Source organism: Mya arenaria, chromosome 9 (assembly GCF_026914265.1).
Source record: "Mya arenaria isolate MELC-2E11 chromosome 9, ASM2691426v1".
Taxonomy (NCBI): domain Eukaryota; kingdom Metazoa; phylum Mollusca; class Bivalvia; order Myida; family Myidae; genus Mya; species Mya arenaria.
The window spans coordinates 3,320,411-3,341,342 of NC_069130.1; the positions used below are offsets into that span (position 1 = coordinate 3,320,411).

General features: G+C 33.6%; 1 non-coding gene across 1 annotated transcript; it reads left to right on the forward strand.

Moving 5' to 3' along the window:
- The first annotated feature begins 1,149 nt into the window (after nt 1-1,149).
- On the forward strand, nt 1,150-1,222 carry Trnas-uga (transfer RNA serine (anticodon UGA)). Its single transcript has one exon. It is a non-coding gene; the product is annotated as a tRNA-Ser (tRNA).
- The last annotated feature ends 19,710 nt before the right edge of the window (nt 1,223-20,932 follow it).

The window sequence follows — 20,932 nt, forward strand, 5'->3', positions numbered from 1 at the left end:
TTTTTAAATGATGTGGAAATGTATATGTATAAAAAATCTCCAAAAGTAAATGAAATCCCAAAATGCGTTATTGGGTATGCATGAGTAAGACATTTTGATTGAGCACTCATGTCTTTGTTGTTCATCCAAACACAGGAAAAACCTGTTACTTTCAATAAGACTCGGTCTTAAAATAAGCATGAATTTACATGTGGCAATGGGTTTTTAAGTCGAAAAATTTTGATCCTGAAGGATATAGAATAAGATAGACATCCTGAAATAAACTAATGTTTGAAAATAAACTTTGCATTTCAATGTTTTAAAGCAGCATTGAATGGTCATGGCTTTTGCTACGTCCAACATTTATGGCCTGTTAATCGACTTCAAAACTCTGACACACCGTTTGCTAGAGAGAGCAATATGACATATTATTTGACGTTTGACGTGAAACATATTACTGAAGGATCTGGCACAATAACCCTCCGCGCATCCATACATGTACTTATTGCATTGTCGCACTTCAGCCGGTCAATTAACTCGTATATTTTAAAAGCTCGCATTAACCGCTCTGTTACAGATGAAAAACTTTGAAGAGTTTAAACATATTGCCGGAGCTTTCCCGTTTAGATGGTACAAATGACTGGGTTTTTTTCGGTGCAAAAGAATACTAAGATCGTCGTTTGATCAACTGACGCGCACGTTTTGCCAATTTTGTTTACGAATAATTGTTAAACAAGTTTTAATAACAATGAAAACGAAACCAACGCCAAATAACACGAAATCTCGGAGAAAACAGTGCTAAAACCATCAAATTCTCGCCATCTCCTTTCATTTACATCAGAATCGTCGAATGTTTCTTTTATTCTATAACTCTTTTCTAATAACTACGAAAGAGAAATGAAAAATGGAGGATAAACAAAGCAGAAGCGAAAGGGCATACCCATTTAATAACTATTTAATTGAATACCGCATTCAGTATAGCTTTCAAGTAGAACGTATTTGCAAAAAAAAGGCATTATTATTATTTTGCCTATCCACGTCGTTTGCATACTCATTAAACACCACTTTAACCTACCAGTCTCATTATCGTGAACCGTCTGCATCGGTAGACGTATTTATATTACTGTCACGGTACCGATACCTACACATGTGGTGAGGAGGTGTGTAAGCGGTCCGGTAGCTCAGTCGGTAGAGCACTCGCCCTGATAGCGAGGGGTCCCGGGTTCGAGCCCCGGTCTGGCTGCACACTTTTCTCACCCTGTGACATTTGGCGCCCAACAAGGGACCCGTGTTATACGATATGCCTCAAGGTCATTGCGAATTGACCTTAGTCTCCGAAATTCAAGAACGAATTTCAAAATAGAGGGGGAATGTGTAACCAGGTATACGATGTATATAGCGGCACTTATACTGTCTCGCTATAGAGCTAGCTTTTATAGCGACGCGGTAGAGTGTCCGCCTGCAGAGCGAGAGGTCGTGGGTTCGAACCCCGACAGGTGCACATAGCAATTTGTGCAGTCTGTTACATTACATTGATTTGTTTTGTAAGTTAATAAAACATCACATGCTGAACAAGTGTGTTATGTCACGTAATCCATGTTATAAAATGTAAACCTAAACTAATCAACCACCAAGGTATTATGTAGATCTAGAGCCATTACAGGAGTGATAACGGCACCGAAATATAGCATATCTAAAAGGGCAGCAATTTAGGGGCATGTTAGTAAGTATATAACGAAGATTCAATGTGTCAAGGCTCATAAATGTGAAAAAAAATCAAGCATAAGTTTTAAATAACTTGTCACAAAAGAGCGTTTAATTTTTTGTAATAATGCCTTGTATTTTTTAAGACAAATAATACCATTGAAACATAAGATGAAATTTGCGTCCTATAATTAATGTCAAAATTAAGCAATTCCATTAATCTACAACCAATAAACATTTTTGTTCAACACGATCAGATTGTGATGTGTTGTAAATGACTTTTCATAAAAATATCACATTTTCTCACTAACAGCGCGAGCAATACAATTATTTCCTGATAAAAAATCGCCAAACAGCGTTTTTCTATAACAGCGTTGCAAGAAGGATGCGGGTATTTGCAATTATGCCTTTCAGCTAACACAGTCAATTATAATGTTAAATCTAATATCTTTGAAAAAGAAAACTGTTTCTTTACTTAAATGAATTAATCATCAAAAAAGAAAGAAATTTGTATGGATTCGCTAACACTCGTCCGTAAATAGATGGGCTCAAGTGACCATAATCATATAGACCTGACATATTTTGACCTGAAAACAATGAAAATAGTTTGGTTTAGTATAAATATTCCTTTTCAGGTCTGGGTGTAGTCATTATCTGATTTATGTTAGAAATCTTTTCATGGCGATGATGAAGTTAAATTTTAAAACAGGATAATTATTTACGCAATTTACATTATATTTTAAAATTTAAAAGACTCAACAGATTAAATGATAAGTACATATTTAAGACGGCTTTAGATAAGGATTGTTTTACAATGCCGGTACATCTTTAACGACGAAATCATCTGGGAATAACAATCGGAACAACGAAAACAACGCCACCATGATATCATGCATAAAGGACACCCCCCCCCCCCATAACCACAGACACACAAAAAAAGGAGCAAAAGCACAATCGTGTATGCGATTAATACTTTTATTAACTGATTTATATGACATTTCATTTTAGCAAAATAAGCAAAGAAGAAGAAAAACAGACAATTTGAAATGACCAAATATACCTAATTAGTGCCGTAGCCAGAGGCACATTTAAACCGAGGCAGTACAGAGGGGTCCGGGAGCATGATCCCTACTATTCATTTTCTAGGACAACTCTTAGTTGACGACACTTCGGCCATTTAAAACCACCGTAAAATGTATTATTTGCACTTTATATACATTTTCATTTTTCATCAGCGAGCGCAAAGAAAAGAATTTCATATATTTGTATATATTTGTTTTAGGAGCCAGGGACGAGCTCGGCGGAAAAGCGGGGTTAAGTCATAAAGTAAGCAAACACTGATTCAAGATACGCCATTCTCGTAAGTATAACTTTTTTTTTTAATAAAAAGCAAAAAAAAAACAAAACCCTTCGATGTCCTGAATCGCAATCGCAGAGTATACGTGCAGTCAATTGGAATGAATTATGAACACATATCAAAGCCAAACGATTAAGGCAATCGTCTGACATGTTGATCGTTTCCTTGTTTTGAGTCTTCTGAAAGCGCCAAAACTGCGTTCAAACGAACAGGACCCCACAGGTAATCTAAATATTAATTTTCAGATTGCATCAATGGTGGGGAAGTCGTTTTTGTCACACTTTTGTAATCCTTCTTCGAGTGACGCAGGAGTATTTCTATCTGATAGCATTTGTTTCAAATTTGCTTTTCATAGAAAGTATGAAAATGTTTAATTGATTATGTATTAAAAGCTTAAAGGAAGATGGTCATGATTTCCTGTAAACAAATATGTCCCCTCTTTAACGTCTTCCAATTGTTCAGGTGAAGAAAAGTGCTGTTGTACGTGATCTAAAATGGATAGAAGTGATTAAGATTATAATGATGATAATAAAAAAAATAAAAAAAATATGGTCAATCACCTATGTATTTACACGGTTATCATCCATTAGATTTATTTCCTGGTTTCATTGGCAATATATTTATTTATACTATACCTCACATAAATTTGTCCCTTCTATGTACATATAAACTCGATCAGTCCGTATAACACTGTATTTTGATGACAATTCAGTTTAATGACGTCAGCGGTCCATATTATATTTTTGGCGGGTCCGGACATGGCCAAAAATGTAATATGGACCGCTGACGTCATACAATTGGTAAGTGCGGCTTGCTATTTTCACAACGTCGAAATCTTGTCGCAAGTAAACATTATTCGCTTTGTTTAATAAAACACAATTAAATCGCTTTAAAAATATTGAATTGTAATGAAAAGTGTTCGTATAATATAAGAAATATAACACACCACTTCGGGTCATATGGCATTATAAGGACCGGCCAGTCAGCGGACTATTTTATAGAGGTTTATGACCGGTCAGATATAATAGCTATACTTAAGAAATATATCTGACCGGTCATAAACCTTTATAAAATCTGATAAATGCTACTATATACCGCTTTTCATTGACTTCAAATAACTTGCCGCATCTTGTTCGTTCACAGTATAATGCGATGAAAGTGTTCATAATGGACAGGGTTCTTATGAATTCCTTTCTTAACCATCTCATAACCGGAATTATAGGGAGAGTCTGTCGTTTAAAGTCCACTGAAATATGATATATTCGTCATCATGACTGTGGTGAGTCGGCTCAAAGTTCAGACACTGCGCTTTTACATGGCATGTGTATTTTGCGGAGTTGTGAAAAAAAAGTTGGTGAAATGTGTTCATAAAATTGCAATTTGATGGAACTTGAGTGTATGATGAGAATTCTACTTGATTTAAACAACGATTTCTATAATGCATGACATATTTAGCATTAAGATCAAGGTCAGTTATCTGACCATGAACGCCAATTACTTGGCCACTCACTGTCGATTCACCATAAAACACGTTTCCTCGACAATTGTTAGGACTATGTCCCATTGTAATTGGATGCAGCGATGTAAAAAATGCGCAATATTCAATTTTGAAAGTTTTTCATCATATGTGCTTAACAAGTTCATTAAAAAGAAATTTTGTTCCGTTTTTGCGGTTTAGGACTTTTAAACATCTCCTTCTGAGAGGAATTCTCCCTGCTTAAGTTTTTCTTATAATAACTTAAATAATGTCAATGAGGACAAGTCTGTGTTTGTTTATTTCATAACTCACGTTACCTGTGTGTTAAACAAGCGTGCTCTGCAAGTAGCAATCAAAGCTTTTCATTACATTAAACTTCAGTAAATGTTTAAATATTTAATACATGTAGCCGAGATTTAAGCATGTATAAAATGGAACATGCAATAATTCGTTGATAAAATTTGTATATATTGTTTAGGCTGTTATAATAATAAAAGATTTGAAATTCATTCGGAATCAATTGAATAATACGGAGTGCCATTCTGTTCATAGAGCGTGTCCTCAATGCGCAAGCAAAAAGCATTGCTGTAGAGTTCGGTACATTGTACAGAGTCCGGCAGTACTAAATGAAAGCAAAGAAGGTGCCTCGGTTAGGCTCAGTGTCTGTTGCTACGGTATCTTTCATAATCAAATGTAACATTGTAGTCGTTTCACGAATTCAGAGGTCGATCTTATTAGTTTTCATTGTATTATTGGTTTGTTATTTATTCTATTTATTTGCTCTCCAAATTTTAACCGAGGCAGCTGCCTCGATGTGCCTCAGTGTTGCTACGGCGCTGACCTACGTGTATTCGCATTTTTAAGTTTCTTGCGCGATATGTTCCTTGGTAGTCAACAAAAATGATTTCAACAATTAGATACTTATAAGTGAAGGCCGTTATGTCGATTTAACATTAGTGCTTATTCCTACGCTAAATACCTCAGGTTTATTTTTTTACAATGATTCAGACCTGCCGCTTCTAAATAAGCTATTGAATGCAAACTTCGAAAGACCCAGACGAAGAACGTTATAGTTCGTCCCCATATTGGGTCTTACCCGTTATTGCCATGCATAAGCGTTCTGAACACTTTAATGCAGGCATGTGTACTGTTACAACGTCAACAATCATAATTTCAGCACAGTCTCAAGATTTAAACTGATGGTGATGGTACTCTAATTAACAAACGTGTTTGTTTACAGGTGAGAATTCTACCAGCATTCGATTGGCCAACACAGCCAAGTGATTATCCACCACCTGACTTGAAATACCGAGAAAATTAACGGAACCACTGTAAAATGGATTCTATCTTTTGTATAAATAATAGCCAAAGGTAATCAAAGTTTCATTCAAAGCCGTATACATTCACGACATTACCTTTCAAACTTCGAACTTAATTAATACTGAGATGTCCTGAGAGATCAATCTTAAAATTTTACCTATTATGAAATGTGAAAAGCATATTTGTTGTGTTTTTCAAAAACTTTCTTTATCCCTTACAAGTGTTTTGGTCTTGATCTAACGTCCGGTTCATATGTGTCATGGAAAAAAAGGTGTATAGAAGATGATTAGTTCAAAGCAAAAAAAAAAACAACAACATATATTCATCTATTCCCACCTATGGTAAGCAAGAAATTTCAGCGAGACGTCAATAATGTTTCTTTCACTCAGATTATCCAAACAAATACAGTAATACATATTGGAAGGTTTTAAACAATGACCCAATGTTGAAAAATTCGAGTTGTTAAAGACTTATTTTCAAATATCGCTGTTCTTTGCATCCAAGTCTGTAAACACTTGCACATAACCTTTTGTTTTAATAGATAACGCCATTTGCCGCAACATTGTGATAGTGGAAACAATAATTCAAAAACTATGTTGTTTATGAAGGTATGAATATAATCAACGACAAAGGCAACTTTCTCACTGGCGATAGAAACAGCGATACCATAATTTAAGCATGACTCCCCGCATTGTATTTCGGAGGAAACCATCGTTTGAAAGATATTTAGTTTAAGGTGTTTATTAAAGAGATTAAACATCTGTAGCTCATTTTATAATATAGAGGTAGTGGGGTCAAAGATAACCCAAACGTTAATTGCTTGGAAACTATTTATCCAATTACTTATATAAACTAATCAAATCATTTAAATGTACAACATAGCCAACATATAGCCTGAGGATAATTTACATAGCTTATCACGAGAACCAAAACATATCATTATTATAAAGTATTATAGTTGTTTATTGTACTATTTAGTCCTTAGCTGTGAAGTTAATGGGCACATGTGTGTATTCTCGGGAAGTTTGGAAAGACGGTTGTAGACTTGGTTAAAACACTCTTTTGAGTGTTTTGGCTCAAGATAAATTCAATAAATAATCATAATTAAAATTGTATAGTTTAAAAATCAAAGGAGTAGCTAGTCTCAATTTCGAAATTAAAGGCTATGTACTAATTTGAACCAGTTATCTTAACACGGCTATGCTGTTATGAAAAGTCAAAGATCTTATCATCGCTTATTTTAATTCCATTTTTTTTTTAGCTCAAATATTGCATAAAGGTCATTTTAGTGTTACACATAAAATATGGAGGTAGCTCAATTGATTCTGTCAATATTGTTTATAAGACTTTCAGAAGGTATGTATTAAATTAATGTTAAAATAGATAGATAGATGGATGAATGGATGGATGAATGAATGGATAGATAGATACATAAATAGACACACATACACGCACACACACGCACGCACGCACGCACGCACGCACACGCACGCTCACGCACACACACACAAACGCACACATACACTCACTAAACATATACATATATTTATATAAATAAATAAATAAGGTAACAGACACGTGCAAGCGGTGCTGTCTGTCTGTCTGGATGAATGGAAGGGGAATGTCACCAAGTTTGTCCACGCGAAATCTTCAAACCTGCTACAGGGATTTTGATACACAGTCTAGTTGTGCATGAGCTTCGGCATGTTTCACATAATTATGACCCTTTGACATTTATTTTCAAGTGCACATAACGCTTCATGCCTGCATTCTATCCCCTAAACATAAACAGATGGATTCTATATACCTTGGCATTGTAAATTAACGTCGTGAGTACACTTTTCCATTAAAAAATAGTTTTCCAATCGTATTCAAGATGGCTAACTGGTAGTGGTAGTTCTTGACATAAAAGTGTTCCGATCAGCTAAAGTTAAATAATTTTCTTCTGGACGTGCGTATGGGTCATGCATGATTTATATTGTATCGAAATGCTGCAAGGTCGCTATTTAGGTGGCTAAATAATCAGAATTTTGTGATTCTTTCACTGGCTTTATGCATATAAAATACATTTCTTTAAATGAAGTTATTTTATAGTAAAATTAATAAAAGAAAATTGAATTACAAGTCAAAGGCAAAACCAAGAATAAACGAAAATAGTTAACATAAATGTGTTTTGTATTAAGGTAAGGTGTGGGGCAGATAAATCGTCAGAAAATGTTGCCAATATAGAAATCGTTATTATTTCGCGAAAGTTTTTGTTAAGGCTAGGGTTATGCATATAAGGCAGTGAATAAAAATAAGAATATAGAATAAGGCATATAATGATGATCAAATTTGTCGATCGTTTTAGACCGAGCCGATAATCGATTGCAATATATCAGATTCGATTTTGTGGCGGTATTCTCTAAAAAGGGAAACATAGTTTGAATCAATAGTTTAAATGACTTGGTATTCAACTAAAATTAAATTTGCGATTCATTAGCAAGACACGACATGTATGGTATATTTTTTATATAAAAATGCAGCTTGATATTTTATTTTTATTATTTCTATCAATTTCCTTTTCTATATCCAACAGTGAAAATACAGTACGCCATATTGAAAAATCTGTATCATCATACTGTAGTGTTCAGTTTCCGTATGTTATGGTAGTAGGCGTGTAATTCATAAACGACTTTTGCATCGCTAAAATGGCCTCATTTAACTAACGCCACCAGAAGCATGTAAATATCAATATGCATGGTATTCAAAGAAACATTAGGATAACCACAAAGCAAAGATCTAGACTACTAAATCGATGATCATGAATTGTAACATTATCAAACATATGAGCAGCTCGCAAATAAAAAGGAGGCGAATTCGCGTCATCTAATGTGATAGCGTTTACCTTAGTTCTGCATATTGCGTTTGTCATAAACTCCTACGAACATTCACTTTAGACCATGTTATTAAATGGCCTTCAGGAAATAACGACATTTAATATTTGTTTTCGTATTAGCAATATTTTTTTTATTGCTGAGATATAAAATATTTTTTTCTATTTTTTTCTCAAAAAGAGAATTCTGTAACTTCTGATTTGATTCCCTGTAGTAGCCTCCCTTGACCCTCAGTTTGAATCGCACCCAGCTTAAAACAATACTTAAAAAAAACTGCGGGTACAAGACCAGTAGTAGGTTTGACAATAGCCCTGATGAGAGGCATACCTTACCGTTTACTCAAACTAGTGCACTACTTTGTAAATCATTTTGCCAATATTCAGTTCTACAGGTATCATAATCCATGTCAGATGAAATCCAAAAGTTTTAGCCGTTTGTTCGAGGTGTACACTCGGCGAATATTTGATGTACATGTACATGTTTACTGCTGAAATACGAATAATATAATTAAATAACATGCACGAAGAAGGCATTTGAAGGACGTGTGTGTGGCTGGTACTGGATTTTCTATAAAATAAGAACACGATACGTAATTAAGAATTTAATAATAAACTGTTTGAAAGATGAAAACGAAAACGGCAAGGTGTGCTTTATCTTTTAAGTACCCCTTGCACTTACCCTCAGGTATGAAGTGACTGCAGGTTGACCCTCCATCCGACTGTCCATTAGACAGTCATTCTGTCCGGAGAACTTGATCCTGGATTATCAAAGATACGTTTATGACACTTAATATTTGTTATGGTGCCGAAAGGATAAAGTATGTTGTAGTATGTCAAAATGAATCAAAACATTCGTTTGCTTTTTTTTATAAAATTCAAAGGTTTGGGTAACTTTAGAAATGTTATAGAAACAACAAGTTCAATTATGTGTTTCAGATTCATTTAATTTCATGTTTAATGGATTGTCATGAAAACACTTAATGCCTGTAGATGCCTTTTTACCAAATTAGACTCAAAGATGTGTTTGAATCTGATCAATATTAAGAACGAAAATATAAAAAAACTTACCTCTTGTTGCTGCTAGATCGTCCTTTAAATTTTAAATTGTGGTCACTTGGTAATTCTTGCTCCTTCGCATTTATTCAGAATCCCTGGCAACCAACACATTGTGCCCGGACAGTTGGGTGGCCTACGAAGGATCCTGCTACTTCTTCCATCATGACCTACAAGACTTTACAGAATCAGAGGTGATATGTAAACATGTTTAAGAAAGGTTTGAATCTAAGTCTAGGCCACAATTTGAATTCTAGTTAAGAAAATATTGTTAAAAAAGTTGCCTACATGCATACTAAAATTTCATAAACATTTCGTAAGAGATCAATACAACTGCAGAGCTGATTGACTTGAATGAATAGATACATATGTAGTTCGTAATCTACAATATCGCTTTGCTTTTATTGCGACATTGGTTTTGTAAAACAATTAAGGCCAGGCTAGTTTAACTGTCATATGATTCATACTTTTTATAGCACTACTGTCTCCAACACCACAGTCATCTCGTGCATGTCAACAACGCCCAGGAAAATTTGTTCCTCAAAGATTGGCTTTCCAAATGTATGTGATTTCTTTTTAATTTATTCAATGAAAATGTCATAAGACGTCGTTTCAAACATTTAAAGGGTACATTTGTCAAACAAACATTATATTCAGTTTTCGCACCTATTTGTGGTCCATTGACAGTCAATGAGTTTGGCTTTATGTTAATTTACTTTGACGTTGGATTTGCGAATTTACTAAAATCATAACTATATTATGTAGATTACACATGTTGCGTAAGTGCAAATATAACACAACCTTTTATCCGCTCCCACAAAAGCCATTATGATATGTTAAGAATTGCCGTTTCGAACAAACACTTTCGTCTGACCTTGAATATTCGTGCAAAATTGTATCAATATTTCTGATGCATTGTCAAAAATCCAAATATAGGAAGTAAATGCACATAAATTATTTTTGAGGTATATTGTTTCACATCATATGTCTGAATCCTAAGAATCCATTAAAAACAATTATGGCGCGAATGCAAAATAAGTGAACATTTTGGTTTTAATAAGGGTCGGTGTCGTAACATCTCAAACAAATATCAAAATCTATCATATGTCAATTGACGACCGAAAATTGTTGTATTATTTTTTCTTGACCTATTGGATTTTAAGTTGTTTTCATACAAAGTAAATTAATTACATTTGAGCTATTTAAGTCTATTAGCCTAAGTATATGTAGGTCGTTTACATTATTTACTGCGTTTATTGCGTTCGTTCTAACAATTTTTTTTTACAAACAATTCTCTTTGAATCTACGTTTTTGCTCTACGCATTCTAACGAACGATTTCATTGGTCAATTACAGTGATAACTACTAAGAAATAAATTGTAATGTAAAGCTACAGCGTTATATAGTTCCTAGTTGCAGCTATAAACTTCAACTGTGTTTCCTTTAGATTGTTGTAGATATGCACTTTTGAGCAACATGGTAAGCCATAGAAAGTCGTCGAAGCACGTAACTGAGTGATAACATTGCATAACGCCTGCGATCAGAGCAACCATGAGTTAAAATAAAATTTTCTTAGGTCACGGATGAAATGAATGTTGATCGCACACGTAAATGAACAAATTTTCTATTTATAATATTATTCTGCGATTTACCACAAGCATGAATGTTTGACAGTCATTACGTTAGTTGGAATATCGTTTGATGGACATAACGTTTTGACGAAGGCCTAATGAACGCTGTGTTGCTTTTATCATACAACACGAGAACCAGTGTCAAATCAGACCAGTAGATTTATTAAATTTGAGCTTTTATATTTCACCAACACAGTTTACAGAAAACAAGGTTATTTCAGGGTGACATTGAAGTGCTAGCTTCTGCGTATTGCATTTATATCTAAGTGGTTGTAACTAGGTACAAAGCCCATTACTTTGCAATAGATTTCCACACAACACAATATAATTATGTATTTTTTTCTATCAACTAGTTTCGCCAAGTTACCGGTGGATAGGCCTGACGGATTACCAGATTGAAGGCATATGGCGATGGACTAATGACGACCAGCAATTAACCTTCAGTGATAAATAGATTATTACCTCTGACCTAAAAAGGAACTGTTAATGCTAATACTTTTATTGTGTCATTCGATCAATATTCAATGTGTAGTCTAAAATAACTACTTGCATACAATTATCGCGATACATGATAACCATCATAACCATGTATGTATTGTTCAAAGCATTACTATACTTGACACACTCGTTGCTAAAATGATATGAACATAATACCAAATTATTTGTAACATACATAGTTTGATTATAATACAAGGCGAATCAAATGGTAACCTATTCCAGATTCATCTACAAATATGCGGAGTGGTTTCATTTTGGCCAAAAGAAACATATATTTGTTGTATTACAAGTGTAATATATTATAAAAATTCGTTAAGTGGTGTTCATACGTAGCTATGTATTTCATGTAGATTTTGAATCTCTGTGATTCCAGACTGGAAACCTGGTCAACCTGACAACGCCGGAAACAAGGACTGTGCTCATTTCGACCACGACCCTTATGACTGGAATGATTGGCCATGTACGAAGCATTAAAAGCAATATGCGAACTGTGAGTACACTGAATATATTTTCAAGTACAGAATGTTATTGGAATCTTCGCTATTGATTGAATTCCCGATTTAAGTACGCTCGCTTTAAAAAATAATCTCAAAATCAAAATGTTAGCGGTTATCGTCACATATTGCTGTAGAACAAATAAAATGTATACAGTCTTGTTGATGCAAACGTACTTATACTTATGTCTTGAATATTAGCTTAATAACATAACTAATAAACTTAATTAACATAATTCAAATTAACTTGGAAGATATCTATTGGAATAACTAAGCAAAGTAAAATGTACAAGGTGGTGATCTGTTACACAGTGTATTTCTTACTTCGAAAACAACACAATAAATAGAACTTGGACTTTTTAAGTAGTATAACATGTAATTGATGCGCCTGATGAAAAAGGAAATGTTCGATCTGTTTAGTGGTTTAGTATTTCGTATAAAAGATACTTTTGGGCTTTGTTTTATAATCCTTTCCTGTGTTTGCAGGTCCTGAAGTACAGAGCCTGGTGTTATTGGATAAAAAAATTGTCAATGCTTTGATGGAACTGAACCTTACATTCTGGAAGCACTGTGTTAATCAGAAATATAGCAATAAAGGCATTGATCCAGTAAAAAGGATGTTTTTTACCTTCTTGGTGATAGGTGGGGAAAATGTAAGAGATCCTGAGACATCAAGTGAAAATTACATTCCTAAGCATGATATAAATTACAGTTTAAGGCATGTTTATGAAATGTGTAAGGAAATTACTCATTAAGTGAGGTCTATTTTGAATTATAATATAGAACCCAATATCGGTAGTGTTGTGAAAAGCAGCTATTATTTTTAAATACCGAAATAATTATACTATATCAATCTTACTTACTGAAACTTGACCATTATCGGATAATTTAAGAAACTGATTTTGTAGATATGACACTATTGTTTTTAAGTAAATGTTGCTAATGAAACCTATTGTATTTAATTTGGGGCACATTTATGAACAAAGAGTGCATGATACAAAATGCATAGGTATCATTATGATTTAATCAGCATAAAACTAGACAACATTGGAGCAGTATAATGTGACGTCCTGTAATTTTAAACTCTTTTGGCACGAAGTCAGACACTGTTATAATGTATGCTGGATCCCTCAAGACTTGACTCTTTGCAGAAGACACTACCATATTTATTGTTGTAGATGACCATTCCGTAACTCTACTAAAATGATTCAAACGTCGGATAAAGCATGGCTTGTATTATTCAATCCAGCAATATCAGAGACACTATTATTTTTGTAAAACAAATAGACTGATGCATCCGCTGATTTGTTAAATAAAATAGTAACTGCTCATAGCATGATCAAATCCGATACACCAAACAGCAGTCCGGCAGCGTATCTACCTCATGCAATCATTTAAATCATTATTCAATCGGGAGTCTCTTGAAGTGTTTTTCACAACATTCAATAAGTCTGTGTTACAATATACAGTAGTTGACTTGGATAATCTTACTCAAACTTACAAAAACGACGTAGAGAAGGTACGTCGCTACACGCACGAATTATCGCCGGTGCAACACGACTTGTCTCCGAACCAAACTTATATATACTGAAACAGGACTTGAACCTCTTATGGAAAGAAGGCTGACACATTTACTAGTCGTTTTCTACAAAATGTTTCATTTTTTACCCCTACGTTTTTTACAACACTTATTCCATCCTGAGTTCGCGATACAACCTTGTACATTCTTAGAAACTCTACCTGCCTTTGGAATTTTGCAAGTAAATCACAATTACAATTGACATCCTTTTTGTCTTCTACCATGACCTTTTAAAATGCTCTATAAAAACTTGTTCGTTCTTCTCCACCGTTTCTTTCATTTAAGTTTAACCTTAATACGTACAGAACTACAGTAACCAAGTGATTGTGATAGCAAATCTAGTGTTGCTCACGCAAGACTGCGTATGCAATGAAGCAGTTATGACGAACATCTGCTCTCGAAAAACATTGTCGATACAACACTGCTAATGAGGAGAAATCGAGAATATGTATCATGACTTCGTCACCTGTCCGCTTAATCGTCTTTTTGAAAAATCCAATAACAGGCCATTGCCTCTCCAAACATATTTTTGTCTGCATGAAAGGAATTCAATCCTTAGACAAACATAATGATATGCAGACACGTTTAGCCTATTTTCGACAAACTGAATGTTCACGTTCTCCACTTCACTATTCGTTTACCTAATATCCTAGTCCACCTAAATGACCGTCAACGAGACTTTTTTTACTATGGCAGAGGGATACAAAAGAAATGTCAAAACATTTTTAAAAAGTATCCCTAATCGCTCATTATTGTAGCTACCTAATATCCTTATACAGCACGACCTTTTTGAACAATGAAACGTCGAAAACACATAAGGAGTTATCCAGCATACTCAAATGTTGTCTAGTTTTATGTTAAATACAAGATCAAGAAGAACAGCAAGTTTCACGATTCAAGTGAATAACCCACACATTTTCATTACACAGAACATGATCTTAGCATGGTTTTCACAGTTGTGTTATCTCGTCATGGTACCCCATACATTAATTACATACATTAATTACATACATTTAACACATCAAATTAAAATAACTTGTTTGACCGAGTATGATGTTACCTCATTAAATGTATATTAGGATAATGTTAATGTTGCTGTTGAAGTTAACTTAATGGCGCTTAGGGCATTAGGACGTTTTTCTCATTACATTTCTCCTATTGATTAGGTCCATGTTGATGTTAATAATGCTGTTGATGCCAACTTAATGTCAGCGTGGCTTTTAATGTTTAAATTTTAATGTAAATAGTAACACCAACTCACTTACCCTTTTTTAGTATAAAAAATACATAAAGTCTTACGCTGTAATGAAATCCGTCACTAACTATGTAGTTTTGCAAAGGCTTGGGCAATATATTTTTAAGATGTATTTCTCTTTCATTCTAGTCCTTTATTCTAAATTGTGCATGTATTTTGGTTTGGCATTATGTTATGTATGTATACGCTGATGAATACTATACATTTAATGTATTTGTTATGTGTTTAGTTATAGAACAATATGATAACCACGTTGGCAATGAAGTCACTTATTTTATCATGTTTAGCGTTCTCAACTTTTTTCTTATTTCCCATGCATTCGATATTTAGATACTGATTGGTTTACTAATGATTTTGGAGTGCAAACAATGCGCATAGGATTTTCCACAAAGCGTTCATATTACTTCCAAAATACAATATCGTATCAAGTTTTTTATATTGGTTTTCTCTTATAATAACATACAAGAACCATAGACTTGTTCATCAGATACCTTCTATTTTCCAGAGTCAATAAAACCCAATCAAATCACCGAAATACCAGGAAATCAATTCACTAACTATACATCAACATCTCCCACAAGCCTGACCCGGGTATCTTGTAATCAATTATTTATATATTTGGGATTGGTGTTTGTTGCAGATACGTGTTTAATTATTGATACACGAGGTAACACATTTATCTAGCTAGGATAAAGGATAGAGTACAGTTGAAGCAGTCGCGTTCAAGTGTACATAAACATTGAACTGGAAAGAGATAAAATAATCAAATATCATAACTAGCACATTTAATTTTATTTTCTGTTTTGCGACATTTCTGCATAATGAGGGTAAGAAAAATAATAGCACTTGAAGGGCGTTGTCCTACATCAGTGGAACTGAAAAGTATACGTGATAAACTACAGAAAGACGTGGTGGCTGTTTTGGCGTTCCGTGACTGTACCTTATCTGATAAAGAATTCAAAATGACGTTGAAATGTGTGGCTGCGTGTCGGAACTGTCGTCATCTTAGTTTGTGTGTTGACCAGGTGACGGATTCGTTCCGTGTTCAGATTCTAGCGCAGGCAATAGCCAGGAACATTTCACTATCCGGACTACAGTAAGTCATATTCATTTATGTTATTAGTTGAAATAGCCAAGATTAAACAAAGAAAAAAAAAAACATTATATCAGGAATTAAATCCACATATGTTTGGTGATATAAGTGACAGTACGAATAAAAGACTTGTCAGCCTTTTCTTATGCAATAGATAGGTGTTTTCAGCAATGTGATAATTGTTGTGAATATATTTATAGTACCGCACAGTAAAATGAGTGACGCGGAAAAAACGCGGCAATTTAAAATGTTGGAATGAATGCTATTGTATGCTATTTTATTTATTTCATTTAAAAATATAAAAACGGAATAATACTTGACAATGCTTTCAAGCAGAAACGTTTAAAAATAATTCCACTCTTTAATAAAACGCGGTTCTATTTCAACTCAATTCGAATTACTGCGCGTCATGATGATATACGGCTCAGGTAAAATTTACAGAATTTTATTAACTAATTAACATTACAATATGCAGGGAAAAAGTTTCAATTCTGTGCTTCCGGCTCTGGTTGAAAATTTCGATCCCGAACTCGGTATATTTGTGGAACAGGTAACTCGGCAAGACTTTTAACAACCTTCCGCAAGTGCCCGCGGTCGGATGATTTTTACACACAATAAAGACATAAAGGATGCTTATAATCTACAAAATAAAAAGTCGGCTCTGTCAAAATCTTTCACCCAATTACATTTGTCTGATAGTACTCCCGAATTAATTAAGACAATTTGAAATCGAATATGATTTCATAACTTCAGTGCATTCTTCTCACGTAAGGTGAAAAAGTTGATAATATCATTTCTAGATCAACTAGCAAAGCCTGATGAAATCGATATGGCGGCGATGACGAATTTATGACGTACACGTCCAACAATTAGGTTCATGCAGTTTCCATATACAGTACATGTATACCAAGTGATAAACTTCGTCATATATGCTACGTCGGAAGGCAACATTTTGCTTAAAATGAAGAATTAAAACAAAGTTAATATTTCTTTTACTAAACGACTTTAAATGAAAAAGGCCAGTCTATGCCGCTTTAAGAGCCCAGCCATCGTTTTATAACTGGAGTATGATAAGGTGATTAGTTTCATCAAACACTTTGACAGACCTGTTTCCAAAATAATGTTTTGATAGTGCTCCGTCAGACGGCCGCTTTGTGAGAAGGTTTGTCGAAGTGTTTTAAGAAACTAAACTTTCAATCAAACTCTGATAAAATACCGAAGGAGGGGCTCCGTCAGCGGCGTAGACTTCGCTATGTTTCATTTAAAATGATGAAGAGCCAGTGAAGTTATCTTTGTGTGAAGTTTTCATTCGAAGCATAATGTTGCCTATCGACGTAGCATTTATGACGCAATTATCACGTGGTATACACACACTGAGATACGTTTTACAGTTTTCAGAAGAAATGTATACTATTATGAGAAAACAATTTAAACCGGCATAGCACAGTTCTTTATAAACACATCTTACTGGTTCCTGTGACAGTGATAGGAAAATATTTCTTATTTCATCTGATGATTTAAAGCGTTCTTGTAATATTTACATTTTGATCTCTTTTTAGGTCTTACAGTAAAGTCAGCCAATACACACGAAAAACACACACATAATACCCTCCTCCGATAAGAATGAAACCGTATTGATCGTTTTGATAATAAAATCACTTACGTTATAAAAATACGATTGTAAATTATGTGCATCTCATATTTACTATTTAAGATTAATATCATGTTCCGTTGCTTCATTCATTAATTGATTATTGAATCGTTCGCGTTATAAACGACTTCTTGTACACATTTGTCAATTGCTACCATTATCCATATATACATTTTGTCCATTCCCCTGTATACAATATCTATGCAAACATATGGCCTTCTATTGTAAACAATATCCATGTAAACAATATGTCGATTCCATTTTATTCATTATCCATGTAAACAGTATGTCATTTCCATTGTAAACAATATCCATGTGAACAGTATGTCGATCTTATTGCATTCATTATCCATGTAAAGAGTATGCCCATTCCATTGTATTCATTATCCATGTAAAGAGTATGTCCATTCCATTGTATTCATTGTCCATGTAAACAGTATGTCCGTTCTATTGTATTCATTATCCAAGTTAAGTGTATGTCCATTCCATTGTATTCATTACCCATGAAAAGAGTATGTCCATTCCATAGAATTTATTATCCATGTGAATAGTATGTCCATTCCATTATATTCATTATCCATGAAAATAGTATGTCCATTCAATTCTATACAATATCCATGTACACATTATGTCCATTTCATTGTATAGAATGTCCATGTAAACAGTATATCCATCGCATTGTATTCACTATTCATGTAAACAGTATGACCAGTCAATTGTATTCATTATCCATGTAAACAGTATGTCGATTCAATAAGATACATTATCTATGTATGCATCATGTCCATTCCATTGTATACAATATCCATGTAAACAGTATGTCCATTCCATTGTATACAATATCCATGTAAACAGTATGTCCATTCCATTGTATACAATATCCATGTAAACAGTATGTCCATTCCATTGTATACAATATCCATATAAACAGTATGTCCATTCCATTGTATACAATATCCATGTAAACAGTATGTCCATTCCATTGTATACAATATCCATGTAAACAGTATGTCCATTCCATTGTATACAATATCCATGTAAACAGTATGTCCATTCCATTGTATTCATTATCAATGTAAACAGTATGACCGGTCATTTGTATTCCTTAACCATGATAACAGTACGTCGATGCCATTGTATTTATTATCCATGTTAACCTTATGTCCATTCCATTGTATACAATATCCATGTAAACAGCATGTCGATTCCATTGTATTTATTATCCATGTAAACAGTATGTCGATTCCATTGTATAAAATATCCATGTAAACAGTATGTTCATTCCATTGTACACAATATCCATGTAAACAGTATATCCATTCCACTGTATTCATTACCCATGTAAACAAAATGTCGATTCCATTATATTCATTATCCATGTAAACAATATGTCCATTCCATTGTATTCATTATCCATGTAAACAATATTTCGATTCCATTGTATTCAATATCCATGTATAGAGTATGGCTATTCCATTGTATTCATTATCCACGTAAACCATATGGCGATTCCATTCCATTCATCATCCATGTTAACAGCATGTCCATTCCATTGTATTCATTATCCATGTAAACAATATGTCGATTCGTTGAATTCAATATCCATGTAGAGAGTACGTCCATTCCATTGTATTCATTATCCATGTAAACAAAATGGCAATTCTATTGTATTCATTTTCCATGTAAACTGTTTGTCCATTCCATTGTATTCATTATTCATGTAAAGAATATGTCCATTCCATTGTATTCATTATCCATGTAAAGAGTGTTCCAATTACGTTGTATTTATTATCCATGTAAACAGTATGTCCATTCCATTTTTATCATTATCCATGTTAACAGTATGTCCATTCCATTGTATTCATTATCCATATAAACTGTTTGTCCATTCCATTGTATTCATTATCCATGTAAAGAGAGTGTCCATTCCATTGTATTCATTATCAATGTAAACAATATGTCCATTCAATTAGATTCATTATCCATGTATACATTATTTTTCATTCCATATGATAAAATTTCCATGTAAACAGTATGTACATTCCATTGTATTCATTTTTCATGTAAAATGTATGTCTATTCCATTGTATTCAATATCCATGTAAACAGTATGTCTATTCCATTGTATTCTTTATCAATGGAAACAGTATGACCGATCCATTGTATTCCTTATCAGTGTGAACAGTATGTCCATTCCAATGTATTCATTATCCATGTAAACAGTATGTCCATTTAATTGTATTCATTATCCATGTAAAGAGTAGTCGATTCCATTGTATTTACTATCCATGTAAAGAGTGTGCCCATTACATTGTATTTATTATCCATGTAAACAGTATGTCCATTCCATTTTATTCATTATCCATGTAAACAGTATGTCCATTCCATTGTATTCATTATCCATGGAAACTGTTTGTCCATTCCATTGTATTCATTATCCATGTAAAGATTGTGTCCATTCCATTGTATTTATTATCCAAGTAAACAGTATGTCCATTCCATTTTATTCATTATCCATGTAAACAGTATGTCCATTCCATTGTATACAATATCCATGTAAACAGTATGTCCATTGTATTGTATACAATAGCCATGTAAACAGTACGCCCATTGACTTTTATTCATTATCCATGTATACATTATATCCATTTCATTGTATACAATATCCGTGTATACATTATGTCCATTTCATTGTATACAATATGCATGTAAACAGTATGACCAGTCCATTGTAATCATTATCAATATAAACAATATGTCCATTCAATTAGATTAATTATCCATGTATACATTATTTTTCATTCTATTTGATAAAATTTCCATGTAAACAGTATGTCCATTCCATTGTATTCATTTTCAATGTAAACAGTATGTCGATTCCATTGTATTCATTTTCCATGTAAACAGTATGTCTATTTCATGGTATTCATTATCCATGTAAACAGTATGTCTATTCCATTGTATTCA